The sequence below is a fragment of the Gallinula chloropus genome (genome assembly GCF_964237585.1).
Source record: "Gallinula chloropus genome assembly, chromosome: 2".
NCBI classification, from domain to species: Eukaryota; Metazoa; Chordata; class Aves; order Gruiformes; family Rallidae; genus Gallinula; species Gallinula chloropus.
Genome location: NC_140086.1, coordinates 116,149,260 through 116,164,144, shown reverse-complemented (window position 1 = coordinate 116,164,144; position 14,885 = coordinate 116,149,260). Strand labels below are relative to the sequence as shown.

The 14,885-nt window shown below is 44.6% G+C and overlaps 1 long non-coding RNA gene across 1 annotated transcript; it reads right to left on the bottom strand.

The window, feature by feature from the left end:
- Nucleotides 1–3,180: 3,180 nt before the first annotated feature.
- On the bottom strand, nt 3,181–4,542 carry LOC311205945. Its single transcript, XR_014618183.1, has 3 exons — nt 4,039–4,542; nt 3,820–3,928; nt 3,181–3,213 (listed from the first exon to the last, which is right to left on the bottom strand). It is a non-coding gene; the product is annotated as an uncharacterized lncRNA (long non-coding RNA).
- Between the last annotated feature and the right edge of the window lie 10,343 nt (nt 4,543–14,885).

Below are 14,885 nucleotides of genomic sequence, written 5' to 3'. Positions count from 1 at the left end.
ATGTTGCCTACTAACCAAAAGATCAAAAATTATCGATTTCATGGCGCTGCGTGCTTGGGATAGAAAAGCTACTTTAAAATTTGCATTATTTAAGAAATGAATTAAGAGAAAAGAGTCGTGTTTTAGAGCACTTTGGAACGTAAAAATGGCTTTATGTTTTAATCTTATCAATGATTTACTATAATTCTATTATTTTTAGCAGCTGGGGTCTGGAAATGATTTTTTTTTTGCCGATGAATTTAGGATTTTGCCGCAGTATACATCTGCAGTCCCAGAATCCTCTGGTAAGATAATCCCTCCTGCGATGGGGAAACGCCTTTAACCTTTTCGTGAATGAAAAATATGCAACCATTTTGAAATAAAAAGGGGGAAAGAATGATGATTTCTAAGAGCTGGGATGAAATTTACTGTGAGTTGAGAGAACAAGGGAAGGAAAACATACTGTAATCGCGTTGTGGCGTTGGGAGTTTCTAGCTCTTGTCTCCATCGCTCCCACCCTTTCTTCAATGGTGTCCGTATGTATGTGCCTGGAGTATGGTGCTACCCGTATTTCACGCGGGTGAGACACTGAGAACCGGGACATTGAGAAGCACGGCGTTTCCTTGCCGTAACCTGCAGAAACGCTCCATCTACTACCTGCGTGCTGCAGGCTTTGAGGGAAATTTTGATTAACCATCAGTGAAATCCGTTTGACCGGTGGACTCTTAAGATGCTCGGACCGTGTTAGGGGAGCCAAGCCTCTAGATAGCAAGAGATGTTTACAGCTGCTCAAGGGTGTCAGCTAGAAAGGGAAGAGGAAAATTTTTTTCCCTGGCGTAAGGAAAACCCGAAGCCCCAGTCCACGCGCAGCCTGTTTGGAGATTTGATCGAATGAAATTCCTGCCCTGATCCTCTCATATTTTCAGACTGCACAATAATTAAGAAAGAGTGGCGCGAACAGAAAAACGGGGTCTTATTAATCAGCTGCCTTTTGTTTTAATACGATATATTAGAATCAATTGCTCGGAGTAAGAAAATCTGGCCTAAAGCTATTGAAAGAAAAAAGGCAAAAATTTAGCTATCAGCTAACTACCTTTTTAAAGACAGCACTGTATACAAGTACAGCTAGATATTTAGAGTATTGACCTTTAAAGGTTTACAGTTCCAAGAAATCAGGGGGTTCGCGTGGACAGGGAAGACAGAAGGAAGGTGTCACACCTCTACGACTGGTAGTGTGTTTTGCCTCCGTTTCAGGCTGGTTTTCCTGCCAGGGTGCCTGAACACAACCATTGCAATTGTTTTAAAAGAGGAGTGTGAGAACCATAAGCATTAAGAGACAGGCAGAGAGAGGAATTTTAAAGGAAAACTTAAGGGCTGCGCTATTAATTGACGGTGACATTCTGAAAAGGACCACTATCGTGGCTTTCTATTTACATGATCCTGCGACAGATTCTGAAGATAAAGCCGCCTAGATATTTGTTTGGTTAGTTGTAATTAAAATACAAGTATGGGGAGATGCAATGCTTCGTGTTGATTCTGTTCCACTGCTTAACGTGCCAGCAATCAGATATTCTGATGAGTAATGCCTCAGCTGCTAAATCAGCTGGAGATTTTTTTCTTTGGTTTCTGAAACGTACCTGATATATAAAGTCGTGTAGGCATTCACATGTACTGAATTAAAAGAGGGATACGCTAACACAGATTCCATATTTCCAAAACAAGAACACTGGGGGAAAGAATAACTTTTTTTTTTAAAAAAAATCAAATCAGTGGCCAATGACAATTCTATTTCTGATGTTTGAAACAATTTTTACAGACTACCCTGATTTATGGCATTCCAACTGGTTAATAAGATGGTTTGATCGCTATATTCTACGCTTATCTATTAACAGTTTTTAGGGTGTCCATTTCCTTCAAAATGACCCAGAGTTACAGCCTTGCATTAGGTTTGGGGTTTTTTCAGTCATTTTTGAGAAAAGTGAAATCTCACTTGGTTCATTCCCTCTTTGTCCATAAAGAACAATTTAAATTTTTTTTAACCAAAACTGAGCCCAAATAGCACAGCTATTTGCTTTAATATAGCAAAGGTTCTCACATGTACTAACAAACTGTAGTTCTTCAGCATGAGGTAGAAGTTACACCGATTAGCCCTGTAGTTCAGAGTGTGCTTAAATATTGCAAGCATCTCCTCTCCTTTTCCCTTCACTCCTGTATGAAAGTGAAAAATATGTGACTCTTGTAGTATACTACAACTTCACTTTGCTGGAAAAACATTTTTTTCTTTTTTTTTTTCCCCTTTAATAGGATCAGAATGATGTATTTTTTTTGCTGACAAGTGAATATATATTTAGTAAGCGTCTGAAAAAATATCTGTAGTTGATTCTTGAATATGCTCCTAGAGTATGCACGGTTAGAAGCCAATTATGCATACGTTTTTAAGATCCATATGGGAAATCAAAGATTCAGGCCCAGAGCCCTAGATGTTTCTGTAATTGGTAATTCCGCTTTGTCCTTATATTAGTGCCACGGCTACTCATTCGTTACTATGTTCCTTACAAACATAGCTAAATGCCAGCGTTTCAGAAGGAAAGGTGACCAACTAATTTTACATTTAGCTGTTTGCTATTTTTAATTAATGGGCTTCCTGCTTTCTACCGTGTTAAGAGTTGATTCTCCAAAAGCGGTGCTAAGGATGTAAAAAAAAAAAAAAAACAAAAAAAGGGGGAAAAAAGAGAAAAGGCTAACAAAAAGATTTAAATCATTATCTTTTAAAATTTAACCATGAAGCTCTCCTTTGCACTGAGGATTTCTTACTGCAGTGATACACAATGGACATGTTAGAAGACTGCTTGACCTTTTGAAAAAAATATGTCTGCGGCATACTCCTCCAGCAAACGGCCACCAAAACAAACCTATTAAAGTATAAAAGAGCTCTAAGGAAACTTCTGAAGCTGCACATACACGCTCTGTGCTTCTTAGCAGGGAAAAGAAATGTAGAAGAAGAATAACTGGACCGTTGGTGAATTTACTCATGAAGCCCCGCACTGTAATAGCAAACATTTACTCTACTTGATAGTGAACTGTAACACACTGTCTCTTCAAAAAAAAAACAAACTCAGAAGCACAAAATGTATTTTACAAACAGTTTAATAATTGAAAGAACAGTTTAACAAGTTAATCCTAATTGTAACACTTCCAGCTATCAAGTCAGGAGTTTTCCTGGGGTAGGGTTTTCTTGAAAGGAAAAAAAAAAGGATGGTATTTTAGAAAAGGGTTAGCTACCAAATAGCAAAAAAAAATTGCAAAGCTAATCTGAACCAAATTTCTATTAGCAACATGTCTAGATCCAAAAGCATCCTAACCACTCTGCAGTGAAACAAATAACGGATTAAAATGACAACAAACCATGCAAAACAACCCCCAAAAAATCAACAAGAGTTTAGCATTATGTGTTAAAGGCCTTATGAAATGTTTATATATATACATATATATATAGACATATAAAAATATGTATGTTTTAAACCTGTTTTTAAAAGGGCTAGTTCCAGTTGTCCTCGTCAGGTCAAAAAGAAAAGCGGTGCATAGTTCAGGGGCCAGAGGCAAAAGACACGGACTGTACCCCTCCTGCTCCTGCAAAATCCAGGCTCCAAAAGCCCCATCCCTGCAGACCTCAGGGGGTGGGATGGCACACAAAGAGGCTCTGAAAGGTATCTGGGACCATGCAATGCATCAAGGGCGTTTGACTGATTCTACTGTTGTTATCAAGTACCCAATGGAATTGCTTATAGTGAATTTGGCAATAATGCCCTATAGAAACAGCACTTTGAACTTATATAGTACCTTTGATCCAGGGATCTAAAAGGAGGGGTCTCTCATCATTGCTAGTCCCATTTTACAGAGGGTGAAACCGAGGCAGACCAGATTTTCCCAAGCTTCTTGAGGAAGGTAGCTGAGAAAAGGGAGACCAACACAGAAAGTAACTCTTCTCCGCACACCCATTTTTAAATTTTTTTTTTAATGCCCAAACCAATCTCCAGGAATACTTTCTCTGACTCTTACCATAGATTGGAGTCAAACTTCTGGTATCAAGAGCGACACATCCTTCTGCTCATAGATGCACCAAGTATCTCCCCTGAAAGGTGATGAGCATTGACAGACTACTGGCCCTGATCCAGCAGGATTTGCTTCGCCTACTCTTGCCGACGGCTGCCCTCCGCTTGTCCAGCACGCTCAAAACGGGCAACCATCATAAAAGAAAACAGTGTGACAAGGAAAGGTGTATTTCTTGAACCTCTGACTTCAGGATTATCCAGGTGACATTTCACCTCCTTACCAGTGGGGACTTGAGGTTGCCCACTGCACTGGGAGGCTGGATGACTGCTACATGTGTTGGAACGGCAATTGGGAGTGAGGAGGAAACAAGGATTTTTATATCACCGCTGCCTTCCCAGAGCCATTTTAGCAGTGACAGATAACCCACAGACTCAGGACCCTTCCCCTGCACTTGCCCCATTGGGTTATGGCCCCCTGCCACCCATGCCAGGTCCACCTCAGAGGGCTGCCTGTTGGGGTACCCTTTGTGCACAGGAAGCCCTACTTCTCTTCCCCTTCCCAGGAGAAATCCTGCTTTTAAAAGGCACAAGAAAAAAAAAATAAAAAAAATCAGCTGATGTGAAAATCAAGTAGCGCTGTGGAAGAGGCTCCTTTAGTCTAACACTACGTTACTGAATAAATCAAAGGGGGGGGGGGTGTGGGGGGAGGAATCTTTAACTGTAACTTCTGTAACTGTAGAAACTCAGAGCCCATTTAAAACAGCGTTATCAGTGGAAAAACAAGTGTAAAGGTGGTCCCCTCCGCGAACTGCACATCTCCCCGCTGCAAGACCCACGGAAGCTGGAGGCTGGCAGGGAACAGAGGCTGCACGAAGCCCCCCAGCACAGGGCCAAGAAATCAACCCCCAGCACCAGCTAGTGCCACAGCAAATTTATACCGGGGGAGGGAGGGGAAATAAACCCCATCGTCCGCTAGCAACGGATGTTCTACGTAAACACGTCGGTATATACTGTCCTTGCTTCGTGTGTGTGTGTGTTTGGGGGGGTGTGGGGGGGTGTTGTTGTGTTGGTTTTGATTTTTTTCCCCAGCACGTTAGACACACTTTGCCAGCGCAAGGGAGCAACACGCCAGAAAGTCGGTAAGATACTCGCTGTGCAAGCCCGTGCACGCCGAGGAAGAGGAGGCAGCTCCCACGTACGTGCCTTCGCAGGGCTCCCTGCACGCCGCGAAACCCCTGCTCGCCCTTCATCATCTTTTCCTGTTTTCACGACTCACTGAGAAGGCGAGGGGCAAGGCGAGGAGGAGGAGGAGGAGGAGGAGGAGGAGGAAGAAGAGGTGTGTGCGTGGAAGCCCGCGTCTTCCACAGAAAATAAATAAATTGCATAACGACACACTTTCTTTGGCAACTGCTTCCTGACAAATATTTACAAGGGCAGCGCGGAGCGCGTTTCCGCCGACGTGAGCGGGCCCCGCCGCCACCTTCCCGGGCTCCCCCGGCCTCCCCGCCGCCAGCCGGGCCGGGGGGGAGAGTCGAGTGAAGCCGAGCCGAGCCGAGCCGGCCCGGGCCAGGCCAGCTCAGCGCCTGGGCCGTGTTTCCTCCATTTAACAGCCCGGGAGTCTCACGGACTTGGCGACGAGCGTTTAAGGGGGACGGAGTTTCGCTACAGTTGGTGGCGTGCGTTTAATTAAAGAAATTTAAAAAAAAAAAACCCAAAACACCCAAGCAACAAAACGCCAAATTAAAGCAAGGCGCGTATGTGTGTGTGTGTGTGTAACCCTCGCCCTTCGTGCCCCCCGGGACCCCGAACTAATCCCCTCAGCTGCACTCCCTCCCCCGCCACCTCTACTCCACCCTCCAGCAGCAACTACTTTCTCAGCCGGGCACTCGTGCCCTCCTTCCCCACCTCCGGAATAAGGTGTCTCGGCTGCGCTCCCCCCGCTGGCCAGCCGGCCGGCCCGCCCGCCCCTCACGCCGCCGATCCCCTCCTCCGCCGCCGCCGCCTCGCCCCCGCCCGCCCTGCCTCCCCGCACCGCGCCGCCGCCACGGCCTTCCTCCCGCTCACTGCCGCTTCCCTGCGCCGCTGCTCTCTGTCTCCCTCCGCCCTGGGAGCCGGGCACTATTTCTCCTCCCCCTGCCCTGTGCGCTGGGTGCCTGTGGAATGCTGCGCGCTGGGCCCGGCCGCGGCGGCAGGATACAGCCGAGTCCAGCGCTCACTATAAGAAGCTCCTTGTGAGCGACGCCATTTTAAGCCTCTCGCTCGGTTCGGCGGCAGGAGCAGCAGTAGCGGCGTTCGGAGCAAGGGGATTATCATCGCCGCCCCGTATAGTCGCCACCCGGGGGGCAGTGGCGAGGGTACCGCCGTCAGCGAAGAGCCGAGCGAGGAGGAGGAGGCGGAAGAACGCGGAAGGAAAGACGGACCGGACCGGGATCGCCCGGGCGGCAGCAGCAGCAGCCGGAGCCCGGGGGGACCCTGCCCTCTCGCCTCCCTGCAACGTTAGTGCCACTTTCTCCGGCGGGATCTTGGGGCGAACCCGAGTTGGGCTTCCTTCCTTCGGCGGCTGCCGGTGCCCCGGGGCGGGCGGGAGTGGGCGCTGCGTCCCGCAGCCGTCGGGGGTCCAGGGTGTGCCCGGTGCCGAGGCGGGAAGGACGGGGCTGGAGGGGGGTTGGGGGGGGCCGCTGCCTGAGTGCGGGTGGGAGGTGAGGGGCGGGGGGGGAGGCTTGGGCAGGAAAGGAGGAGAGGGCTCTTGTTTGGGGAGGTCCGGACAGCTGCGTGGTTGCAGAAGGTGGCAGCTGCAGCTCCCGAGGTGTCTCTTGGGAAGCTCGTCCTGGGGCGAGGGGGTGGCTGCTCGGGTCCGCAGGAGAACGCGGTTCTCTGCCGCCTGGGTCTCCGGGAGAGCCTGCTCCCGCCTGCGTCTTCAGCCGAGGCCAGAGTACTTCAGTGGCCCCTCTCCCTTTTTTTGTGTGTGTGGGTTTTTTTTAACACGGGGGGGAAAGGGGGGTACTTAGTAGCCGGTGGGCTGCAGGCCACCGTGGGCGATAGGAGGGGGGAAGAAACCAGGGGACGGGTTTATTTGTAACGAATGTAATTAACTAATCACGGTCACCGCAGTCAGCGGGAGATAACTAATCTGTTGCCTTGTGGGCTTTCGGTCTCAGTTGCATGCACGTTCGCTGGGGAGGTTATGCTGCTTCTGGGTGTCACCGGAATGAAGCTCCCCGGAGCTGGGAGCAATCGAATCAAGTTTTTAACACCCACGTTACCGGAGTCCTGTCGGGAACGGCTTGGAGGAGGCTCGCACGCTGCCAGGGGAAGCGCCTTCTGCTTCCCATGGCTGACTGGGGGGTGGGGGGGACACCACGGCGGTTTCAGCCTCCCAAACTATCGCACTTCGGAGGTGTGCGGAGCAACTTGCTGTTATTCTCTCGGTGGGGTATAGGGTCACTTCTTTCCGATTTTCCGTGGATAAAGGGAGATCCGGACGGGGTTTTCTTTGCCCGAAAAGCTGAGGTCAGCCGTCTTTTGTGCGTGATCAGCTGCTCCTGGGACAGCGAGGTTTTGTGAATCTAGCAAAGCCTTAAATTCTTCCCTCGCTAAAACTTGTCTTCGAGTGTTGTGCTGCTGCTTTTTGAATCTATTCCCGAAAACCTCTACTGAAAACCATTATCTTCTAGGGAGGTAAGACAGGCTGTGAAGGTACTATGGGCAGCTTGTGACTTTAGGAATAGCAGTGTTGATCTTTGTAACTAGCTACTTCTTGATCTCTTTCTCGTGGAGCAGCCATTGTTCTGACACTCTGTATATTCCAGACATCTGTGGTCCTCCCATCCCCCAAAGTATGCAAGTGGTGAATGGAAAGAGGCTGGGCTGGTATGCTGAGGTCGATGGACGGGAAACCAAGGAGGGAGTTTAGTAAAACAGGATCTTTATGTGCTGAGACTATAGTAAAGGCAAGGATGAGAAAAGTACCTGGGAGACTACTGGGGCTTCCTTGATTCACAGTGCAGACCCACCGGACAGCAGCTTACCAATTACAATTTTGCTTCTGAATGACAAAAAGGTACTGTTGCTAGGCTTCAAAACAGCACAAATGGCAGAACTTGCAGCTGCTTATTGGACCAGACTATAATGTGAATTTCACTAACTGACAGTCCAGGAATGTAATGTTAATTTTGCACTTTGAATAAAAAGGTGCTGACAGCTGCAAGTATGCGGCTACTGTGTCAGTTGCCTAATGTCTGGTACTTTTGAAACCAAAGCTGTACTTGGGCATTCAGAAAAGGCTTTAAGGCTCTCTAAATTCAGTGTGAAAGTCATACCAAGTGTTTTGTTGTTCCAAAGAAATAGTCTGTTTACTTGGCTACTAGTTCAGATATTTTCTGTTTGGGTATAAGCTGACGTATGTGGGAATGTTCATGTTGGCCTGTATGGCTGATCATTTTGAAGAGTCTGAGGAGAAATAAGTAGGAACACACTGATGGGAAAGACAATACAATGCACAATACCTTCTGAGAGCAAGGGTCTAAGGCAGAGCAAAGCTTGATTGAGAATGTGAGATCTTAAAATATTATGTCCTCAGTAAACCAAGTTTAATTTTTCTTGCCTAAGCAATAAATAGGCAGGGCTGCTTGCTTGATACATAGTTTATGAACACCAGCATTTTGCTTTGACTAGGTGGTGTGTCAATAACTGGCTTATCAAATGTTGGCCATGAAACCCGATTACCCTTTAGACAAACTGTTCTCTGTGAAACAGATGTTAGTCTTTCACGACTGAGGATCACTGAAAACTCAACTTACAATTCTTCAGGTTACTATGCTTCAGTAAGTTCATTCATATGTAAAGACAAGAAGTTAGTAATAGTGGCCTTCTAAACTAACTTTGCTGTGTTTGGAATGATAGAAAGTAGCAAGAATAGCTGTGCTTTCTGCCCCAATGTCAACTTCAGTTTTACAAACCGGAGTGAGAACATACAGTCTGAAACTTCTGGATAAGGATGTTTCTGCAAGATACTGTCTAGTTGGCAGACCAGTGTGCAAATACAGCAGTAATCAAAATCACTCATGTTAATTCATAGTTGAAGCTGGTAATGCAGGGATTGTGGTGATCATGCAGTTGCTTGCCGCAGAACTTGTTCTGTGACTCTGGTAGACTGCATACCGCGGCAGGAAAATCAGGACTGGCCTTGCCTATCTCGAACATCATACTTCATGAAGCCTGATAAAACTTGGTGAGAAACTGTGGGGCAGGTGGGACTTGCTCTTGACTTCTTCCAGCACATGTTTGCCAGCTCGGAACCCCCTGCCTTGCTGGGTGATGGTGTGGTAGTTTGGAAATGGCGCTGCAATAGTCTTGCAGAATCCTGTAAACTCTGTAGCAGCAAGTATTGCATGTCTTCTGTCTCTCTAGATAAACTCCTGGTCAGATGGGCAGGGCAGTATTGCTGACTTTCTAGTTAAGCATTGGAAGACTTGTTTTGGGTGTGCTTTGATGTTATGCATCAACTGAGTTGGTTAGACTTGCCAAAGTAAGGTAGCCTGACAGTGGTAAGCTTTATTATCCATTTCTTGCACTTGGGTCCAAGCTAGAACTTGTTGCCATCTGTGATCAGGCTTTAACCCAAGAAGCTGATGTCTTAATGTGCTAATGTCTGGCTTTCTTCCTCTTATGGGAAGAGAGGAGCTTGGAAAGACCTTTTTTTTTTTTTTGTGCTAACAGGTAACTTCAAGTCCAAGAGAGTGCTAGTGGAAGTCCTACTCTGCTATTTCTGTCTACAAGAAACACTAAATGTGTAAGGTGAGCAGAGGAAATGTATACCTGTTGCACCACCTGCCCTTGTGTGTCTGTTAAGTCTAGATGTAAAAGCAGGTGTGTCCTAGTCTTTTTGTAGCCTTGGAAAGTACAGGTGCTTCACAGCTTTCGTTGCAGAAGATCTTTCTGTTAATGCTTCAAGTTGCTTTAGGAAATAAATGTATGCTAGCTGGATTAGTAATAGAGCAAGTACTTCTGCAATACTTAAGGCTCCAGAGTTGATATAGTATTAAAGAACAAATTCCCTTTGAGGTTGAAAGATTTAATCTAGGCTTCTGCTTTTGAAAAGGTAGTAGGAGCTAGCTGGATCTTTCTGGAGTTGGCAAATGCTCAGTGAGATCTGCAGGGGTATCTGCTGAAACTAGCGTTTCTAGGCTGACTTGCTGTGCTAAATAGACTTGCTTACATTGGAGAAGTTTGCCAACTCTGCAGCAACTGTAGCAAGTAGTTCTGTATTGTCCTGGCAACAATTCAGGTGCCCTCCAGTGGCCAGAAAACTTAACATCCTAAAGGTGCTGATAAATGCCGTTGCCTTGTCAGTTTGACTTAATTAAAAGTGAGTTGAAGAAACATCTTGGTGTCAGACTTTATTAGCATGTTTGTTGCTTCAACAGTACTTTTTGGAGTATTGGTATGTCTTACCATGAATACATAGTTCTCCTGACAGACTTCAGATTCGTAAGTATTTCATTAGTGTCAGTGCAATTATGACTAATCACCCTGGTTTCTTAAAGCACGGAGATTAATGTTTAACATCCGTGTTCAGGGCAGTTGGCTCACGTGGCTGCAGCCTAAAAAGTAACTAGATTATGGTTAGAAACTTAGTGGCTTGGAAGGGAGATTGCTATTGTTTCTGTGTGAGTGGAAAGTAGTGTTTTAAGCTCTGCAGACAGGAGGAAAAGATACTTCTGCAATACAGCAGCTGTCAGCCTTCATGCTAGTGTTGTATGTGATCACATACAAATCATTGTACAACCATGGAGTAGCTTTTGGACAGTCAAATGAAGTGGGCTGGCCGTGGTTTGTTGCTGAACTTTTTGTAAGTGTTAAATGTGGTGTATATATTTGTCTTAAGTTCTCATAGGTTATGGCTAAATAGCCATGATGGCAGCTTTTTTGGTATATGGATAGATAAGACTAAAGAGTGATACTTGATCCTGGCTACTCCCATCTCTACTACAGATAGGAGTGAAACTAGGACCGAAAGCTGTAAATCAGTGCAAGTTGATTAGGTGAGTACTGCTGGTTAACTAAACCTCAGGTAAAACACTACCTGGCCCCTAAATGAGAAAAGCAGGAATATACGTAATGTAGAGACCCAACTGTGTCCTGCAAACAAGATGGTAATTTTCTGAGCTGCAATGGTAATAAAACTGTTCTTCATGTTTTGCCCAGCCAATGAAGGTACTCAAATGTAATGAATGAAAACCTAGTTAGGGATGCTTGCTGGTGACCAAAAGATCTCAAACCCATTGCTGAACAGAAGTGTACTTGGTAACTGTTCTGAGGTTACTTGCATGAATTGGTGGTACTTAGTTGGTCAAAACAATTAAGACACAAGAGTAATTGGGTTGATAATGTTATGAATGTAATGCAAGTTCATAAACTGTCATACCAGTCCTGTAATACAGAGTGGCAAACTGCTGTCAAAGGATTGATGGGTTTGTGATGTGGAGAAGATTATTACTTTTGTTCTAAAGCTGGATGTGTAACACCTGATGAGTAGTTGAAGCAGTTCCTCACATCACCATAGCTTTTAAGATATACATACATACTTTGAGCCAATCTTGCCTACTAATAAAGTTACAGATTTTTATAGTCCTGCAGTATATTTTCCAGTGAAAAGCTCTCTTTAAACTCTTACTTTCAAACATGGCCTGGTAATTTGTCAGCTTGAGCTCAGCTGCTGCTTATAGCTCATGGAAACAACAAGATTTTTATACAGTACAAACAAGTACTCACTGCAGAAAGCATAGTTATCTCAGAAGATAGCTCTCTTGTTCTTAGATCTTGTTAGGAGCTGCTGGTGTACTCGACTGATTTTTTTGACTATAAAGGATTGTGTTGATAGACCTCATTCAAATCCTGAATGCATCTTAAGGTAAAGGGAAAAATAGTTGTGCTGTGGATTCAAACTTCCCTGAAATGACAACATCCAGTGCTATGAGATTTCAGGTACTACAGTACCCCTGTGCTTTTAAGTGGCAAAGAGTATAGGACAGTGTGAAAAGGTGTCATCTTCACATTGTACAGTATGTCCAGCTGTATGACTCTGGCAGCCCTAGGTTCTGTCCAGCGTCAGAGTTCTGTAGGGCCTGGCTGACAGCTGTAAGAAATTATGGTGGTAGGTCACTGCTACAAAGTACCTTTTGACCTCTGTAGGTGTCTTACCAAGATGTAATTTCCACCAAAGTTTCTATAAAAACTGTGCTAGACAGTAAAGTACTGTGCAGCAAAGGTTTTGGAGCACCTTTGTATGATATTCGTGGCTTTCTTGGGGGTGGGGGACCTTCCTGGCAGGTTCTAAGTTTGAAAGTTCATCTCTTAGAATGACTGTGCAGATCAGTTCCCAGGTGAACTGTATATTTTTCAGCAACTTAACTGCTGTGCTGGTTCTGACTTCTCCAGGTTGTCATAATTTTGTAGTTATCAAGTATTTGCTGGCTGATGTTAACTGTTACTTTATTGAAACTTTTTAATGGATTGTTTTTAAAAGGGCACTTAAACCTTACTACCTGTGAAGACCCGGGCTAATTGCACAAGCTGTTAGTACCTAAATGCTGTGTTAGTTCCTCAGTGCTGTGTTTCAGCCTGCTCAGTGCCTGAAGCTGCAAGATAGCCCATCTGGCAGTGAAAGCACCAGGTCTATTTCAGGTACATTTTATTACCTGAACTTTGGCTTGGCTGCTGAAGTTGCTTTTCAGTGGCTGGCTAAAGCTACCTGTCTTCTGGGTGGTATTCTGTACTTAGGGTGAGCAAAACACAACCTGGATCTTGCTACACTTACATTATAGGCTCATCTGCACTTAATGAGTTGTTAGGGTTGATAATTTGTCAAGCTGGTTGTGAAGTGTGGTTGTTTACTGCTACCCCTTTTGGGAGAAACAGAAGGGTAAAACAGGTGAATGCATCAGAACACTCCATAGTGCTCCAGCCCTAATGGAAGTGAAGTGTGGTAAAAGGAGTTTTAACTGCATGTTGTAAAGTGTTGCTGTATGGATTCCAAGATGAGCCTTGTTCTCTGTCCTTTCAACCAGAGCCTTGCCTTTACCAGGTAATTTTTTGAGTAAATCCTCTTTTAATGCAGCTAACCCAGTGTTTAAGTCTAGTCAAGACTACCAGATGCCTGCACTTCAGTTCCATTAAGCAGTTGTAATCAACTTTCTTAGAGAATTCTAGCAAGAGCAGAAATATTTGCATGCTGTTTGCTTTAGGTAATGAGCATGTGAATAGAAACTCTACTCTGTACTCTTAATTGGTCTTAAATTGCTGAGATGACTGAAAACAGTCAGTCATAACACTTTATTTTGTGATGTGGCATTAAATGAACTCCTATAAAAAAAAAAAGCCCAACTTATAAAAGCTTATGTAGGGAGGGAGGCTCTTCTGCCTTTCCAGAAAGGAATTCTTCACTAACTTCTGAGGCAGAAAACAAAGGCTGAAAAGCCAGAAGGATTGATGTAATAGACTGGAATGCTGGAAGGAAAAAGAAGTGGAAATGAAGCAGCAAAAATCAGTGTCTGAAAGCAGAGGTAACTTCTAGTGAGTGTTGGTAGATCTGTGCATGTGCACTCTCAAATACCCTCTTCTGCTTTAATTCTGTGAATTACCTGAGGTAGCTTGTGTTAAGAATCTAAAGGCTGAGAAGTTGCAACCTGTTAACCTTTGAGAAGGAACAGTTAGGCAGATACTATTCAGGTTTCTTAATGGTCTGAGTATCCCAGCTTGGGTAAATCCAAGCTGTGTGGAGTGGATCGGGTACTTCGGGTTCATGAATGGTTTTGTTCTGTTGTGGTCTAGGATCAGTAAGCTGAATTTTGGCGTGGTGATGTGCTGTGGCATGCAGGGTAAGATTCCTGTCGCTATTGGTAGCTCTTGTCAATAGAATACTGAAATGGTTGAGGTTGCTACATCTTGGTGCATCATTTAAATAGTGATGCTGCGCTTCCCTCATGCCGTGGCACTTCTGAGGGGGTAGCAAAGACTGTAGGTTGTTTCTATATTGTAACCCTGAAGGAGATAAATGTTTAGTTTATTCCTTTTAGTGTTGGCTGTATGGTTTGACTGGTTTCCTTTTGTTAGCTACCTCAGTTTACTTAAGAGATTAAATGTCAGCCTGCTGAAAGCAGAAGGAAGTCTGATACTAATACAAAATACATGACACATTCTGGTTCTTGGTATAGACAGTAAGACAAATCTGAACTTCAGTGTCTCAAAAAATATCCAAGTGGTCCATGGTTTTTAATGTGATCACTTCCAGCCCTAAACCATTATTTGAGAGCTAGTTTTCAATGAGTTTGAGGCTTTTTTTGTCCATCCAGGTCCTTAGACTGTTGGTCTGAGGAGAGATTTGAAAAATTGAATTTCTTATTCCAGGAGTGACTACTGGTGAGTGACTAATTTGACAGCAATCAAGGCCTACTAATGCCTGTAATGTAACTTTAACTTCAGAATCTCCACTCGCTGCATACAGCTGTTCCTTTCAGAGTTGAAGTTGATGACTGAGGACTGCAAATGCTGCTACTCTAGGTAGAATATGGGAATGCTCTTCAGTACTTGTGGATATGGAATGTATTAAAACTGTATTTAATCCTGTGGTAACTTTGTACAATAATTACATTTTTTTAAAATGAGATTCTTCAGAGTGGAACTCAAGCATGCTATTTGTTCCTTTTTTGAAATAAAATATCTTTTTTTCAATGTGTGTTAAAAATAAAATCAAACTCCAACTGTCATTAACCCTTAAAGCACACAACACAAACTGTACTTTCAGGAATTCTTACTGATCTTAGAGAAGTGCTTAATACATGAAGGGCCTCCAGA